The following is a 6,000-nucleotide window of genomic DNA, read 5'->3' on the forward strand; positions in this document are numbered from 1 at the left end:
ATACAAACTTACTCGGATGTAAAAACAACTAAAATTGATCGATTAGTCGAAAACTTTGTCTTTCCCTCGATTTAGATCCGAGTTTCATTGTTCTTGATCTAAATGTAATCAAAATTAACTTATTTAATCATCACTCAATTCAATTTAATCCAAAATTCACTTTAAGGCATTTTTACACATTTACCCCTCGTGTTTCATATTTTTACAATTTAGTCCTTATTTCATTAAAACATAAATTCATGCAATTTAACCATAACCATGCTAGCCGAATTACAATTAGGTCCCTAGCAGCTCATATTTTCCATTTATTTCACATTTTAACTACAAAGTTTCCACATTTCACAATTTAATCCCTAATTTGTATTTTCACAAAAAGTCACTTAACAAAACTTGTATAACTATCATCAAATATTCATAATCCATCATCAAGCATCAAAATACTCATGTATTCATCAATGGAAACATCTAAAATCTTTAACAATTTTGCAAAATAGTCCCTGGGCTAGCTAGACCTAATTGTAACGATCTCAAAAACATAAAAATCATTAAAAACTGAACAAAAATGGACTTACATGCACAAGAGAGATAGGCCGAATGTTCAAGAGCTCCAAAATGTTGTTTTCTCTTTAGCAAAATCAATGGAGAAGATGAATGAATAGAAAATGTCATTTGTTTTACTAAATTTTAATTTTATTACTAAATTACTTATTTAACCTTATTTAATTACCATCAAAATAACTTAATATATGCCCATAATTGTCCAAATGGTCCAATTACCATTTAAGGACCTTAACTTTAAGGTTCTATAGCTATGAGACACCTTTAGCTAATAGAACATAACTTTTACACTTTATGCGATTTAGTCCTTTTTATCAAATTAAACATTCAAACTATAAAATTTCTTAACGAAAATTTCACACAATCATATTTTCATGCCGTAAGCATTAAAATAATAATAAAATAAATATTTTGACTTTGAATTTGTGGTCCCGAAACTACTGTTTTGATTTGACTAAAACTAGACTGTTACAAAAATTGTTAACATTCAGTTTAATTTGCATTCATGAATTGTATCACTTAGGTCACATGGAACATTTTGCCTTGTAAATTTTTGCGGTTTAGGTTGGTTCGAAATTGAATAATTGACTTTACAAAATGGCTTAAGCACGAAAATAGTTTGGCACATTATATTAACTCGAATGTTACCCTAATGATATCCCTTAGCTCACCACCTTATATCTACTTTTCTTACGTTCCTTTTCTCTCCCATTCCCCAGGTACAATATAGTATTCGCGAGTACAATCATCTTAGCAAGTCTTTTGCATAAAACTAAGTATTTTCTTTCTATTTCTTTCTTTTTCCTTTTTTACTCACTTTGTTTTTGTTCATTCAATATTTTCTCACTTAGCTTTGGCCTTTTCAAAGTTTTTTTACACTTGATTTTTCTTCATTTACGTACAAATTTGTAAGAATTTTATACTCACTATACTATACTATCCCTTAATTCTCACTCTCAATTATTTTCAAACCTCCATGATGTATCTACCTAACCCTCAATATTAATAGCCCGACCTCTAAATTCATATTGAGACCAAAGAGAAAAAAAGGTCAAGAATTTATGCATTATGCTCATGGTTTCATTTGAGGTTCATTAAGAAAATGGAATTAGGCTTAAAATTTAGGTACTAGGAAGTTTACATATAGGGTCGACTTTTTGGCTCTAATGGCAACCAAATGATAACTCTTGAAAAGAGTTATATTTCAAGCCTTTATATTGGATTAATTGTTTGTAATTAAGTAAATATATTTGCATTTTTAGGTATTTTTAGAACATTACATAACAAAAGTTGGATTGTGTTATACATGTTATTATTTGTTACTTCTATTATTGCGGAAGAAAGGTGTTGTTTGTGGTTGGCAGCAGGTGCATGATGAAGAAGAGAAGAGAAAAAGGATAGGAAAATGAAGGAAGTGAAATATTTCCATGACAAAATGTTGGTTAGATTGCCAGCACGAATGCCATGGCAATTCTAGGAGGATGACGCAGCACTCAGTCTACATCACTCTTAGCTAGTTGTACTTATTCCAAATAAATCACCCTGAAAAAAAGGAAGCAAAATGTGTGTGTTGAGAGGGAGGGACCTACCCTATAAAGAAGGAAGAAGAAAAGAGATTGAGGGGATTGAAGAGAGAGAAAAAGAGAGAAAAATAGTTTTTATCTCTCTGTATCATATTCTCGTGAATTCTTAGAGAAAGAGTGGAGGTGTAGCAACTTATAGAGCAGAAGAATTACAGACACAAGGAAGGGGAGGAGAAATCTTCCTTGGGTTTTGCATCTAATCTCATTATCAGGGTGAAAGCTGGAGTAGTGAAAGCTTCCTGCAGTTTTGCCTTTATTTTCTGATTTGCACTTGTGATTCGTGAATTTAATCAATGATGTTGAATGGTTCTGTTATGAATTCTAATGTTCAACCATGAACTAATTTTCTTTAGGTTGGAATTATTTTGGGTGAATTTTTATTAGCTTTAATGCCCAAGGTTTGATTTTGAGTTGAATACTGCTTCATCTAGTTTGTGATTATTTTTAATGCATGCATGCAAGCTCTAGACATACATGACTGTGTAGCATGTTATTAGATATGATTTAATTCTGAAAACATTAATTATATTGGATTATAATCAATTGATACAAGCAAGTATTCGAAAGAATATTTGTAGCACTCTAAACATAGAAGTTGCAATCTGTACAAGGAAAGGGAGAAAAATCTGGATATCATTCTTAAGTTCTGTAAACATATAGAAACTTAGAATGGTAGCTCAAAGTTTGGTTGTCAAAAGAAGCAGACTGCAGTAGTGATTCCCTTAGCAGTAGAATGGTCAAGATTTTTCCATGGCATTATTATGTTATAGAAATAAACCAAAGTAATTCCAGCCTTTATCATTCAACATTACAAATTATTTCCCGCTTATTGTTTGAGAATTGCCACAGATTTTATTGCCCTAGCTTGTTTTTAGACATAATTGATTTTATCAATCCATCATCACTTGTAACACCCCTTACCCATGTCATATACTGGGATAGGGTACGAGGCATTACCGAGCTTAAACACAAGCAAACATACAAAGCCGGGCCATAAAATTTCATTCAATTCAAAATCATCAACATTTAATTACAGTGTCCCCATTATCGGCCTACGAGGCCCATAACATACATTGAGAGTGGTTTAGGACAAACCAAGAACTTTGAAGAATTTTGGCATGAAACAGGGTTACACGCCCATGTGGACACAAGGACACTCCCATGTGGACACAAGGACACGCCCATGTGCCTTCGACATGCCCGTGTCCTCAGGCCGTGTAACTCTTTGTTTATAATGTTAGCAAACAAAACCACACGGCCAAGCAACACGCCTATGTGCTAGGCCGTGTGACGAATTAAATTCTCGCAAATTAAGTGCAGACTTCACACGCTCTGGATACACACCCATGTCTCCAGGCCGTGTCCTTCACACGGCTGAGACACACAATTGTGCACACCAAAGGCACATAACATAGCATTAATTTAAGGATTAAACATCCCTATCACAATTATAGCATTTACATGTCATCATCTAGGTGCTCTACATACTCACACTATACCACATCTAAACTCACCAATTCACATTCATTTAGCCTTGTCATTTTGATGACTACGTTTACCTTTATACCATGATTATCAACTTAGCAAATAATCTCAACTTAATCATCAACCATTCTTATTCAAGGCATTAGTATCTTACTACCATATCACACCTTAATTCCATTGCTATGACCACTTCGATTGGTCATAACGCATTCATCAAGCACATATGTCATAGCACTAATCATTCATGGCAACAAGTATATTCACATCACATCTCAAAGTAGTAGCACATAGCATGTAACACCCCAAACTCAGCCCGAATGCTATGGTCGAATCTGGTGTGTCACATTTAAGTGTTTTAGCTGAAACCTTGTTTTTAATGAAAACCCTTCTTAAAATAAAAGAAAGCTTAATTAACTAAAAAAAAACTCCTTAACATCACTTGTTTGAAGCATATGTTTTTATGAAAACATGTCATTTAAAAATTGAGTTGCGGAAGCGTAGAAAAACATACTATAGTTTAAGAAACCATGTTTAACTTCTTATAATTACATCGCATAAAAATAATAAACCAAATAATTCAAGTAATAATAACATAATGAAAACCTTATTACAATCTGATCTAAACGCACTTAAAAAGAAATAAAAACTTAAATGCTTAAAAAAAACCAAGTCTAAATTATCTTGCTAGCCGGCCACCTGGAGTCCCTCCAAACATCGAACCTTCTACTGAGCTTCACCTGAAAATAAAATAAAAGAGGGGGTGAGTTTTCGCAAACTCAGTGTGTACAACCCTCGATGAAAAACAAGCATTCAAAGAGAAATCATCAAACATGCAATGCAATCCCATCCAAATTATCCATCCGCTACACACCAGCTCCGTCCCTCGTCACACCATGTGAGGATATAAATATCAACCCATCCAGCCCACACACCAATGGTAGCCTGGTTGCGGAACTACCTTCATTTACATATTGGGCTTTAAAAGCCACCGGTGGATCCACGATTGTCAGGCAACCATACGATCCTCATGTACTTCCTCCGTTCCATAGTTCCTACCCCATATGCAACCTAAGCAGAACATTATTTGTATGCATGTCACATCCATAAAACTTATATTCAACACCTAGGGGTATTTTGGTCATTTTTGCCCTTAGGGGCATTTCGGTAATTTTCCTTTAAGTATGGTTTTCACTTACCTTAACCCATTAACAAATCCCGTAAGCTAAGATGAACGAACACTATGCACCAGGTAGGATTCCAGAGAAGAGGAGGTGGGTCATTAAGACCGCTTAAGTACCAAGCTCTCTCTAGATCCAATCCTAGACATGCGTATACCCGTTGCCACACCTTAACCCTATGACTTCTCCACGGTCGCAATATATTAATTAAGTCTTATGTAGTTATCATATACTAGGACCAAAACCCCTTACAACGCCCAAAAAAATTCACATACCTGTATCTGGTACATTAAGCCCAATCATATTCATATGGCCCATTAGGCCCAAACCACCTGTATATGGCCCATTAGGCCCAAATCACATTTATATGGCCCGTTAGGCCCAGTCACATTCATATTCATGCTCACATACAAATTCCTATCACATAGCATCATTATTCAATTTTTGCCTATTATTGGCCAAACAGCCCATCGGGACCATTTAGCCCATTCTGGCCCATATGGCCAAATCACAACCCAAGCCCACGGAATCTCTCGTGGGTCTCAGGCAACCTATTGGTCTCCCCTTTATGAGTGTTCACGCACTCGCAACACTACCATAGCTAGACTTTTGGCTTTTCGGCATTTTGGCATTTCGGCATTTTGGCTTTTCGGCATTTCGGCATTTCGGCTTTTGCCGGTTCATAGTGTGTATGCAGTGTATGTAGGCACCTGGTAAGCAAGCGTGATACAATCTCCTTAGCCCAAACCAACAACCGATATCACTCAAAGATTAATCTTACATACTTATCGAATACTTTACTAGAAGTCGGAATCTCACCTTAACCTTACCTTGAACACAAATCCCAAATAGCTTCTCCTTGATCACGCACTCCTTAGATTTGCATTAATCTTAACTATTAAACCAGAATAATAGATGACTCATATCCAACACAAGTCCCCTTACCTTAACTATGAACATTCGACCAACCAAGATTAAGAGCACTTACCAAAGTCTCTCACCGGAGGAGCAAATCGGCAGAGATCCAAGGACTGAGATTCGTTGCCTATTCCTACCCAAAACCGATCATAAGAAGTGAGGGAATGTATACTCAATACTTAGCAAAACCCAATTATAAGAACAAAGCACTTACACTAGGCTTGATCGATTAGGAAGGGTATTGGCGGCACCAAGAGTATTCGGCCAAGAAGGTTTCT

Source organism: Gossypium arboreum, chromosome 9 (genome assembly GCF_025698485.1).
Source record: "Gossypium arboreum isolate Shixiya-1 chromosome 9, ASM2569848v2, whole genome shotgun sequence".
In the NCBI taxonomy this organism is placed as follows: Eukaryota; Viridiplantae; Streptophyta; class Magnoliopsida; order Malvales; family Malvaceae; genus Gossypium; species Gossypium arboreum.